General features: G+C 40.2%; 1 protein-coding gene across 1 annotated transcript in view; it reads right to left on the bottom strand.

The window, feature by feature from the left end:
• Window positions 1-12,770, bottom strand: part of CFAP53 (cilia and flagella associated protein 53) — a 500,763-nt gene that overhangs the window by 410,049 nt on the left and 77,944 nt on the right. The gene's annotated exons all lie outside the window — the stretch shown is intronic.

Genomic DNA, 12,770 nt, shown 5'->3' with positions numbered 1-12,770 from the left:
GATACATCAAGTTCCATTGGTAGTCATGTTGTGGAAAATAGGCTAAAATTACAAATAAAGTGCTTATAATGATTTTGAGGTGTTAAAATAGATCAGTGAAAAAAATAGATTTTTTTTTTAGTTCTAGTGTGGAGTTTTCCTTTAATTCTTCCCATGATCCAGAATATCTGATGAATATATAGTGAAATACAGTATACAATCACAGACATACTGACCTGGACATCTGGTATTAACTGTCTCCAAGTGAATATACTTTTAAAACTCTACAAGTCTGAAAGAAATAAGTAGGTGTTAAAGTGCATCTTGAAAATAGTGTTATGAAGGAACAAACATTTAGTCAGCAATACATTGTTTCTTTATTAAATTAAACAGGAATCCCACTGCCTCATCTTATTTTTCCAGTGCAACACTAAAACAGTCATCTAAAGGAAGTTCCTGGATAACAAAAGTGTGACATGTGGAATCACCATATCATTTTCCCACCTATCATATAAAATCATTCAGAAAATAATATTGATGAGTGCACTCGTCACATGAGCTGATCCCTGACAGGTACGCACATGTGTGTATGTGAGGGCACCTGAGCACTTTGCTTTCTGCCCTCTCTTAGTTGTTTTAAACACCTTAAAGCTCCTATGCTCAGGGTGATGTGCTCTTTTTGGTCCATGTATATAGCATCAATGTGTTGTGCCTATGTTAAGGGGTATGAACATCCTTCAAAAGGCAATTCTACTTCAACTCAAACAAGGATTCATCTACACACACGCATTAACAAGGATAGAGAATTATGGGTATATGTTTGCTTACTGAATTACAAAAACCTTGAACCACAAAACAGCGAACTGGAAAAGCAACAAACACCAGTAACAGCTAAATAAAATATATCAAATGACCATAGTCAGCCAACATCGCACATACAACAAACCAAGGTGGGGGCTGCTCTCCCCACACCCCAACTGTATATACCAACTCAGAGATCGTACTACAGTGGTGAATAAGGCAAATTTAGTAGGTTTCCCTTCACTTACCTTATGTATAGTGTTACTTCCGGGTTGATCGCCAACTATGACTATTCGCTGAAATTATTTTCGAAGTTGTCAGTGTTCGCTGCTTTTCCAGTTCGCTGTTTTATATTCATTCTTTTGTGGTTCAAGGTTTTTATAACTTGGTAAGTGAACATAATGGTCTTGCTGTGCCCTCTTTGTTGTGGGGATGCTTAGTCATCAACAGGATGGAAGGAGGGCATGAGGCACCCACTACAGACAACTATCTTAAAGATCCATGGATATGCTGAGTACTTCATTATCTGTTATATTTTATTTAAAATTACTTTTATGCAGTGGGCAGAAAAATTGGCTAAGATGTAAAAGTATCCCAAAAAATAAAAGGAAAGGAGAGGCAGAAGTGAAGTATAGTTGCCCCAGTGTAACTATTGTTACAGTTGATGCCAGAATGTACTTGATGAGTGAGTGCCTGTGACTCAGAAATATACTTTAGACAAAGCCCTGAGGTAGGATATAGAAACTCCACAGCAAAAATTAAAATGGGGGGGGGGGGGCTATTGGACTATGTTCTACTCTATGCAGAGACCCACCAAGGATGCCCTACATCCTTCCTTCTTTTTGCACTATATTTGTTACAATTAGTTGCACTGGTTAGGATTTCATAGATTCAGGATTATATATGGGCAGGTAGCCAGATTAAGCAGCTAAAAACTGAAGATAAAATATTTTTTTGGGATGAGACAAGAGTGAAGTATAATCACTATTTCTCTGACGAGCTGAATCGCCCCACCATGAAAAAGAACTGCATGTGCATTCTAGTAGTATGTTTGAAATTTATCTAACCGCCATGAAGTAAACTAAACCAAAGCTGCTGCTATCATTTTTTTACTTTTTGACCAAGGCTATTTTTTGGACATGGAAATCCATCTAACCTCCCTGGACTGTACTGAACCACAGCTGCATTGTTCTTTACTTATTTTCTGTATGGGATAGTTGTTTGGACTTGCAATGTCCTAACTTGAAGAAAATATTAAAACAAGAATTGTTTGACTTGGGTTTCATCTAAAGGTTTCAGTCATATATAATGAGTAAGCAGAAATGACAACAGATGCAGTTACATTTTTTCTCTCACTAGTCTATCGGGTCTATATCACTTCGAAGAAATGGCAGAAGTTCGAAAACCATATGATCGAACTTCTAACCTCAAAATGCAAAACCACTGAAGGCTTAGAACAGCGATTTTTTTTCCCAGGGAAAAAAAAAAAAACAAAAACACCCACCTCACCCGCGCCCTAACCCTAACATCTGCACAATCGCACACTTACCTGAACCCGACCTGTAATTTTCCACCACAGTGGTGAAAATAGCGAAGCCGCAGAAGCAGCCAACAGAATTCTTTCCCTGGGAAATAATTTGGTGTTCCGTGGCTTCGCGATAATCAGTTTTGGAACTTCACAGTTCGAACATATGGTGTTTGAACTGCTGAAGCTTCGATGAACTGATAGGAACCATAGTTTATCCACATGAAATATCTTATTTTCCTTTTCTTGTGTAACTGCAATACTGTATTGTGTTTATAATTAGATCTTATTTAAAAAGTAGAGCTTTAATTTGTTCAGCTGTAAAAGCTTGAGGCTGATGTCATACTACTAGTGAAGGGTATCTTCACAACACTGGTGTGACTACTGGCATCCTGCTCTCTTTGATGGGAGACTGTTTGCAATCGGCTATTGTAGCTCAATGTTGTCTCAGTAGAAGACAGGACAGTAACAGAGATCTTCGTATGTGATTACTGTCCTGACTGGTGGCAGCATAACATGAATACCAGAAAATGGCATTATCATCGGAGAGTTATTAGCAATGTCTCCTGGAAAACTTCATGAATGTACATATATAGATATATGTGTGTGTGTGTGTGTGTGTGTGTGTGTGTGTGTGTGTGTGTCTGTGTGTGCATGTACCCGTACATGCATAACTCATCCAGTCAGAAGCAGCAGGAGACTAATAAATGCCTTTGCTACCTGAGCCAGAAAACAACTTGCCTCCTAACATCTCTCAAAAATCCTCTAGTGAAAAAACTTCATAAGATTTACAATGTCTGATAAACAACGCGTTATACAAAATGTAAATTAAGTAAATTCTTCTGTGGATATGTGATACACACTGATGTAAATATCAAAGATCTGTCATTAGATACTGATTTATATTGTGCATTTATAATAAAAAAAAAAAAGAAGAAGAAAAGAAAACTGGTATTTTATTTGCCAAAAGTTTTAAGTGTTAAGAGCAAATAAAGTATTATATCTCAAGTGTGCAAGATAGATTTGAGATATCAGGGGGAAATCCCTTACCTGTCTGAGAGCTTTCCAATGATGTATGTCAAGAGGTGTAGCATACCGATGTTTTGGAATACTGCAGAATCTACGCAAGTTATAAGCATAATACATTTTCAATGTTTCAAAACAATATTAATCTGCAAAATCGTGTGTGTTAGATGGCAAGTATCAGTGGCAGCAATGTGTGCCTTAATATTTTGAATAAGATGGCACTATTTGCTTACCTGTAGGTCACAGGTTTTATAGATTAATGAGGTAATGAATATATAGTGAACCATTTTAATAAAAAAAAAAAAAAAAAATATTTATATCACAGCATGTCTTCACATTACTGACCATGTTGTAATGTAGTGGAAACCCCTGAAGTGTGACAAACAAGCTTTTCATCAAATGGGAAGAAAAAACTTTTATTTAAATTCTGTTTAAATATTTTAAGTTGCACTTGTAGTAATCTGTGTGGTGAAACTTTTATGTTTTTTTTATGTTTTAGCTGAAACGTATTCTGTTTGCATTTTTTAAACTTTTTCTGGAAATTTAGTCTTGTATGTTCATTTGCAGTTGTGGGAAGATTGTGTATTATTGCAAGATGTAAGCCTTGTTAATATATAGGTTCACAAATGATTACTAGGCTAATGGCACAACAGCCTTTACAAGCAGAGCTAACAATACCCCGGCTGTGACAATATTATATCTTAATTCCCCAGATATGGAACGGGGTAGTATCAGGGTAGTGGGTCTTTGGGTGTTGGAGCTCCAAGTCATTTTACAGACTGCTTCTGTCCATAAGGGACATGAGCAGTACCCCAGGAGTGAATTTACAGTTCCCCATCCATTTATCCAAATTCTTTTTGAAGAGAGTGAGGGACACACTTTGTTTTATGAAGATGGGAAGTTTATTCCATAGACAAGGTGGTCTTTGGAATATGAATCTGTCTCACTAGCAAGTTCTGTTAGAGTCTGAAATAAGGTTCAGGTCCATGTAACACATTACCCTTGTATAATTTTCTTGCAAATATGTAACATTTTCATCAAGACTGTCTCAGAGAATGAGTTGTACATCAGGCATAAGTCCCCCCTCACTAAACGATATGAGATGGAGTAAAGGGATAGGGCCTTTAGTCAGTCTGCATAAGATATGTGTCTTAGACATTGTATTTTTTCAATGAGAAACCTCTCTGGTTGCTCTAATTGGTGTAAGTCCCTGGTTGGGTACATGCAGTAGGGAGCATTGTACTCGATTATGGGCTTGATCAGGGCAGAGTAAAATGGCACTATGACTTCCCTTATTCTTTATGCCATGCCTTTACTTACAAGTTGAGCCACACAGAAGGATTTCCTCACTAATGTAGCTATCTGGTGGTCAAAGTTTGGGTTACTATCTATCTGTATTCCTAGGCCCTAATCACTGCGTTTACTTTTAGGGGTGTGCTATCAATATTATAATTTGCAGGGATATCTGATTTACTAAAGGGTATGATTATGCAAGTTTAGTATTTAGTCTCAGGCCATGGTTTTGACACCAGTCATTTGTCATTTTTAGGCCTATTTGTAAGAATGTCAACATCATTCGGGGATTCAAAGATTGCTCCCAGCTTACAATCATCAGTGAACTTGGTGAGCCAGAGGCCCCCAACATCGGCCTTCACTTCAGAGAAGTATATGCTAGACAGAAGGGTTCCCAACACTGAACCCTGTGGGACACCGCTAGTAACAAGTTTCTTATCGGACGTGGATTCACCTATCCGGACAATACATGTCCTGTCAGTGAGCCAGTTGGCTATTCGTCTAATGATGTAGGGGTTTATGCCTAACTCACTAAGTTTATCGACGATCCCCGAGTGGGGGACTGTGTTGAAACCTTTGGCCAGGTCTACATAACTGGTGCATGCCATTTTACCCTCATCCATGGCTCTGATGACCTTCTCAAAGAAGTCCACCAGACTGAGTAGGCAAGACCTGCCTTTGACAAAGCCAAATTGGGCCTTGTCAAGATTTTGGAGGGTTCTTATGTGGTTATTGATCAAGTCTAGCCTAATTCTCTCGAAAATCATCAAAAGCACACCACCATGGAAAGAACGATGCAAGGAAATGCTGTAAACCTTTACTTCACGTTCTGGTACCTCGGCCTTTTGGCTTCAATGGAACAATTTACTACAAAAATTCACCTCCTTATATACCAAACATTACAAGCAAATGCATTCAATGAATTAATTAAATAATCAATTACATATCTAGTAATCAGAATTAGCTGATTTCCTTAAAGTGCAACCACATAGTGCAAATCTAAAACACTTTGAAAAAGGGAGAAAACATATATGCATCAGAATGAAAGTGCACTTTAAGGAAATCAGCTAATTGTGATTACTAAATATGTAATTGATTATTTAATTAATTAACTGAATGCATTTGCTTGTAATGCTTGGTATATAAGGAGGTGAATTTTTGTAGTAAATTGTTCCATTGAAGCCGAAAGGCCGAGGTAGCAGAGCATGAAATAAAAGTTTACAGCATTTCCTTGCATGGTGGTGTGCCTTTGATGTTTTTCAAGAGGTGAAATTTTTGGTGATTGTGGTTGTATTTCTAGGATAATTCTCTCCATGGCCTTGCAGATAAGGCTGGTCAAGCATATGGGTCTGTAGTTCCCTGGGTCAGTTGAGGGGTCATACTTTTGCAGAGGGACAAATGTTGCAGTCCTCCATTCCTCTGGGACAAAGCCCGTTCAGAGGCCGTGGTTAAAGAGGGTCTCTAGGGACCCTGATAGATTCAGTTTGAAGTTATTTAAGAAGTATCCTGGAATGTTGTTAGGACACATGGAAGCTGTGATCCTGGATTTAGTGAGCACAGTAAAGACCTGTTCCTTTGTAATGACTGATAGGGAGAGAGTTGTGGGTGTTTTTTGGGTGGGGTAGGAGTAGATGAGGGGAGAAATTTGAACTGAACTTGTTGGAAAGCAGGTTTGCTATAGTTTCAAACTGGGTGTAAGTGTTGCCATTCATGATTAGCTCAGCACACTGCTGAGTGTTTCCCCTGAGGTTCTGAACACAATTAAAAAAGCCTTGTGGTCATCTTTCACCTGGGAGGCAATTTTTGCTCATAGTTTGCTTTGGCATATTTGACCAGCTCTCTAATTTGTTTGTTTAGACTGGTGAGTGTCTTTTTGCACTGATTTGTCTGTTCCTTCCTGGCTTCAGAGATGATTTTTTTTTTCCTTTTGTTGAATAGATTATTTATGTTAGGAGTACACCAGGGTGGTTTATTTTTGTCTGTAATCATAGGTTTGACTCAGACAGGTGTTGCCTCCTCTATGGAGCTATGAATGTGGTTGCACAGTCCTTTTGTGTACAGCTCAGAGTAGGCCTCAGTGTCATCTGGGTTCTGAGGGGCGTGGAAGTTTACTAAGCTGTGACTAAGTTTGAGGTAATTGGCTTGAATAAGTTCTTACCAGGCTTGGAGATTGATGGGGTTCTAAATTAGTTTTATTACTAAAGGAGATCATTTTGTGATCTGATCTTACACCAGGGATGATTAATATACAGGAGGGAGCAGCATCCTCCCAAGTTCAAGAGTACTAGAGCCAAGATATTTGAACTTCTAGTTGAGGAGCTAACTAGTTGCTCCAGGGCATTTGCATTGATGAAGTTCAAAAACCTCTAAGTAAGTGAATTATGGGTCATATAAAATCTCCCACTTTAAGCAGAGGTAGTTGAATTCACCCATAAGTATACTGTTAGGCTGAATGTTAAGCAATTCCAGTAGGTCTAGGTAGGAGGTGTAGTTTTCGAGACTCATGTTACAGGATCTGTAGTAGGGGGTCACAACTACGGTTAGTTGGGCATGGAGTAGCTCAAGTGAGTCATGCAGTTGGACCAGTCTAGCAGTGTACTTGCCCTTTTATGAATACTGAGACACCTCCTCCCTTTGTTTTATCCTGAGCTGAGGGGCAAAATGTATGAAAGGCATTGTAGCCTTTGATAGCCGAGGTGCTTTCTATGGTTCTGAACCATGTTTCTGTGACTGTACATTATATCTGTGTTCTTTAGGATGAGGAGTGCTTCCAGGGAGTGCAGTTTTTTATTTAAACTCCTAGCATTGAGCAGCAGTACCCTTAGGTAGTTGTGAGAGATTTTTATTACATTGGAGGTTTAACAACTTGCCACAGCCTAAAAAAGGCACTATGGAGATAGACAAAGTTTTTGCTAGTATCAGAAAGCCAAGTGTTGACAAGTGCAAACCATCTCGGACATAGCATCATGGTTTGTCGATCATGTCTCCCCAGGCTGACTGATATTGTTGTGACACCAGAAACTAAGCCAATTGTTGAAGTCAATCATTTTTTGCTGGTACTGTGGCATCCTCATAGGTGAAGGTAGGATGCCACTCAAGGCTAGATTTATATCTAGCATGGGGCACATATTCAGAGAGCTCCGTCATGTCTCTCTCCATATAGTCCAGTGAGGTACATCTTAGGTCGTTTATGCCCACATAGACTATGACTGTGTCATACTGGTACTTGTGGTTTAAATTCCTAAGTGCATGCTGATCTGGCAGATGCTGTCTCCAGACAGACAACTCACTGTGACCTTCTCCTTGTCTAGCCTGGTAATGGGGATATCAGTATGTTTTACAATGGAATCCCCGATACTAGAATGTCTGACTGTGTGGTGTGTTGCCTTATGGGCTTGGAAGCAGGGCTACCATAATTTTTCAGAGTTATGTGTTTTGTGAGGTGTTGTCTTTATTGAGTGAGTGCAGGGCCACTGAGAGATGTTTTAGGAGGTCTAGGAGGTTTGAGTAGATTACAAGTGGGTAACTCTACATACTGTAATTCTCCATAAGTAGAATTACTAGTAAATGGCTAGCTGTTTGTAGTTAGAAACCTGTATGGGCCTTAATCTTGTAGCTTCTTTCACAGTTGTGGCAGAACTGCAAACTACTGCTGGATTGAAGTCTCAATTAATCCTTTATTACACTTTCCATAAACAGTTTTACTAGTAGCTTTCAGTATAGTCTGGTGCCTTAGTCTGTGGTGAGATTACAGTAGTGGCAGTATTGTGAATTCTGCTCAAGGATTTGAGTTTCAGTCCTTTTATAGCTGTTTATAGTCCAGTTTTGCTACTAGTCCTCTGCTTAACATTTACCTGGTTAAAGTTCCATTCTAGTGCACTTCTGTTTACTTTGCTGATCTTTTTTGACTGATCTTTATATCTGTCTAAGCCCTCACAGAGACATTAAGTTAAGTTTTCTGAATATTTAACCACACCAATATTGGACCTCTTCACTAGAAAGTCTGCTTCTTGCAACCTGAATTTTTCCCCAACCTTACTACCGTTTTCCTGTTGTGGTGTTAAAAGTCTGCATCTTTGGCTTTCACCCATTATGATAATCTGACTTCCAAACTCCCTCCCTTCTTTTATTTCCCTATACATATGCATATGCCTAGATAGTAAGTTATCTATAAAACCATCCTTAGAACTGAAACCTGTAACTTAGTGTGGCTAAAACAACGTCATTGCAAGAAGACAAGCTTTGAGCAGCTAGGTTGCGGCTTAAACACTATTATTAAATCTTAGCATAACCTACCTTAGTCTAGTGCCAAAGCCAAGAGACCAGCCAAAGAGACCCCTGTATAACCAGTTCACAACCTATAGTAGCTCATTCAAAGACAGATCTGGACAACATGGATATGGAATTTCCAAATGCCTCTGTAGCCAGCTTGGTAGATATGGGCATCCAAAGACAATGTAGCAATTATCTCATGTTCACAGACAACCATTTATTCCTTAAAGAAACAAACACAGTATGAGACAGATGCACATACACAGCTTCACTGGAGGAAAAAATCTTGTACACAAACAAGGTTATCAAGAAAACACACATACACATTATATCTTCCACACAGTGTTCACCACACACACACAGACCAACTTTACGCCAAGGCACTAAAAAAACAATCTTCCTAAACCTCAAAGACCTCCTAAGCCTATAAGTGGCAATGCCTATCCTCAGCAATCTCTAAAGTACTCACCAAAAGCAACACCAAACACCACACATACACCTACACCCAGTGGAACCCCAAACAGCAAAGCCTATAAGGCAAGCAAACACATTACCAAAACACTTGTCACAGGGGACTCCATTGTATGACACACAAATGTCCCACTCACCAGATGGAACAAGGAGAAGATGAAGTTTAGTTGCTTATCTGGAGCCAGGATCTGCCAAGTTAAGCATGAACTCAGGTCACTACACTACAAGAACCAGTATGATTCTATCATAGTCCATGTGGGCGAACATGACCTGAAGCATACCCTCCTAGACTATATGAAGACAAACATTATGATCTCTGAATGTGTGTCTCAGACTCAGGCAGGTATGTGCCTTGCCTTGAGCAGCATTTTATTTTCAATAAGGATGATGCTACAGTATGAGTAAAAGATGATTAGCTTAGTTTCTGATGTCTTTCCAGGGGGATTCAATATCTGTCAGCATGGGAGGACATGGTTAGTAAGGATGATCTGCATTGGTCTAACCAAGGACTTCCAAATACTGGCTATAACTTTATCCATCCGCTTAGAATTTTTTTCAAGCAATGACAAATTTACAAACCTTGTGACATAGCAAATAAAACACAAAGAAACCTAAAGATGTTACTGCTCAATGCTAAAAGCCTAAACAAGAAACTCCACACCTAGACATCTGTGCTGTTAACAAGACATGGTTTAAATCTGCAGAAAGTACTTCGGCAGTACAAGGCTTTAGTGCCTTCCACACATTTAGATCATCAACTGCACAGACAGCAAAAAAGGTGGAGGAGTCTCGATCTACATTAACCAACCTAGAATTATACTCATTGCTAAACATGACAATGTCCTGTAGTTTATCCATGTGCAAATCACCACAAAGTCTCATACCATATCCTAGAAATCTAAAGGTCACCCTCTATTTCCCAAGAATCCCACAGCTCGTACCTACACCTACTGGGCACACTCACCATTAAACCAAATGCTCTATTCATAGGTTCATAGGTGTGTACTAGGCTAACGGCCCAGGAGCCTATATAAGCCTAGCCCAAGAAGATTTCCTGGCATTATGCCACCCAAAGTTAGTTCCCAGTGCCCCTGTCAAGCAAGGCCACTGAAGTGATCCACAGGGTGAACTTCCTATTGCCCATCCACTCGTCAACATTTCTCTTAAAGAGGGCCAGTGAATTACTCTGCTTGATGTGAATGGGAAGTTTGTTCCAGAGTATGGTACTGAGGTTCAGGTCCCTGGAGCATGTGGCACAGAGGGATTGGGATTTCTTTAGGTGTGGCACATCTAGCAGCTCTGGGTCTGACATGGTTTTGTAGGTCAAGCAGAGATCACCTCTAAGTAGGCGATATGAGACAGAGTATAGCTGGAGTTTTTTGAGTCTGTCCATATAGGGCATGTTTCTAAGGCCTAAGATCCTCTTAGTGAGGTATTTTTGTGGTCTTTCCAGTTGTTGTAGGTGTCTAGTGAGGTACATACCAAATGGGGCATTGTATTCTATAATAGGTCTAATGAGGGACGAGTAGAGAGGGATTATGACCTCTTTCTTCCTGGATGAGAAACCTTTTGTAATGAGATGTGCCACATGGAAGGACTTTCTGACTACAGTGGCAATGTGGTTATCAAAGGAGAGGTTGCTGTCAACCTGTGTCCCCAGGTCTCTTATCACACCTTTAGTGTTTAGTGCACTGCTGCCTATTTGGTAGTTCATGGGCACCTAATTTTCCCAAAGGGAATGACAATGCACTTTTTGGCATTGAGCTTTAGGCCATGGTTCTGGCACCAGTCAATGGTGTCAGTAAGGTCCTTTTGTAGAATGTCTACATCAGGTGGAGAATCAATAATGGCTCCCAGTGTGCAATTATCTGCGAACTTGGTCAGCCAGAGTCCCTTTGTGTTGGCTTGAACTTCAGAGAAGTAGATGCCAAACAGGAAAGGACCTAGGACAGATTCCTGTGGGACACCACTTGTAACTGTTCGGTAGTCAGATTTAGAGTCTGCTACTTTCACAGTGTGGGTTCTATCAGTGAGCCATTTGGCAACCTATCTTATGACATAGGGGTTTATGCCTAGTTTAGTGAGTCTATCTATGATTCCTGAGTGAGGGATGGTGTTGAAGGCCTTGGCAAGATCTAGGTAGGCTGTGTGAACTACCTTGCCCTCATCCACAGCTCTGGTGACAGACTCAAAGAAGTCTATCATGTTCAGCAGGCATGATCTACATTTCACAAAGCCAAACTGCTTGGGGTCCAGAGTTTAGATATTTCCTATGTCCTTATTTCTAAGGTCCACGATGATGCACTCCATAGCCTTACATATCAGACTTGTCAGACTAATGGGGTGGTAGTTCCTAGGGTCTATAGTCGCTCCCCTTTGAGGAGTGGGATGACTGTAGCAGTGCATCATTCGGTAGGAACAAAGCCTGAAATGAGGCTGTGATTGAACAGGGTACTCAGGTGTAGTGCCAGTTCACTTTGTAATTCATGTAGAACACAGCCAGGGATATTATCAGGTCCCATGGAAGCTGTATTCTTGGCTTTGGACAGTGCGGTTTTTACATGTGTAGCTGTGATAACAGGGGCTTGGCATTCCTCAGCTATTGTGATAGGCCCTTTGGGGGTGAAAGGGGGGTAAAGTTTGCACTGAACCTGTCAGACAATATGTTGGCAATATCAGTTGGTTCTGTATATGTATTGCCATTGTGCTGTAACTCAGAGCAGATCTGAGTATTGCTATGTAGATTCTTGACATAACTATAGAATGCCTTGTGGTTGTCTTTAGAATCTGCAGCAATTTTGTTTTCATAGCTAGCTTTAGATGATTTGATAAGGGATCTCAGTTTTTTGTTGAGGCTAACAAGGGAGTTTTTCCAGTCTTGGGAATTCACCCTTTTCTGCAACAGTTTTTTCCTTCTGTTGTAGAGTTTGTTTATGGTGGGGGACCACCAGATCGGCTTCCTTTTTTTGGAGGAGAGCATCTTGGTTCTGTTTGGTATGGCCCGTTCCATGTACTTGTGTATGTGCTCATACAGTGCACTGGTGTATGATTCAGCAGTCCTGCACCTATTTTCCATTTACATGGGTGTCGTGAAGTTTGCCACCTCTGTTGTTACAAGCCCAAAATTTGCTTTGGAGAAGAGTTTTACAGTGGTTTCCTTTGGCGGGGGTGAGGGTAGGATGTGGATATCAATGGTGATTAGCTTGTGGTCAGATCTGACCAGGGAGGAGTTGATTACTGGTGTAGAGCAATGGTCGCCCATGTTAGAAATGACCAGGTCAAGGATGTTTGTACCCCTGGTGGGGGTAAGAATGAGTTGGTCCTAGGGTGCTGGAATTAATGAATTCCAGAAAACGTTGAGCAAGTGTGTTGGTACATGAGTAATTTTCCCAGTTAATGGAGG

This window comes from Protopterus annectens, chromosome 1.part1, assembly GCF_019279795.1.
Source record: "Protopterus annectens isolate FY-2018-M chromosome 1.part1, PAN1.0, whole genome shotgun sequence".
In the NCBI taxonomy this organism is placed as follows: Eukaryota; Metazoa; Chordata; order Ceratodontiformes; family Protopteridae; genus Protopterus; species Protopterus annectens.
Note: the sequence above shows the minus strand (reverse complement) of the source record. Positions and strands in the feature narration are given on the sequence as shown.